We start from the raw sequence: 316 nt of genomic DNA, 5'->3' as shown, positions 1-316 counted from the left end.
ATCAAGATTTCATGATGTACTCTGCATATAAGTTAAATAAGGAGGGTGACAATATACAGTCTTGATGTACTCCTTTTCCTATTTGGAACCAGTCTGTTGTTCCATGTCCAGTTCTAACTGTTGCTTCCTGACCTGCATATAGGTTTCTCAAGAGGCAGTTCAGGTCATCTGGTATTCCCATCTCTTTCAGAATTTTCCACAGTTTATTTTGATCCACACAGTCAAAGGCTCTGGCATAGTCAATAAAGCAGAAATAGATGTTTTTCTGGAACTCTCTTGCTTTTTCAATGATCCAGCGGATGTTGGCAATTTGATC

Source organism: Bison bison, unplaced genomic scaffold (genome assembly GCF_000754665.1).
Source record: "Bison bison bison isolate TAMUID 2011002044 unplaced genomic scaffold, Bison_UMD1.0 scf7180017864163, whole genome shotgun sequence".
Lineage (NCBI taxonomy): Eukaryota > Metazoa > Chordata > Mammalia > Artiodactyla > Bovidae > Bison > Bison bison.
The sequence above is the reverse complement of the archived record's forward strand: the minus strand, read 5'-3'. Positions refer to the sequence as shown.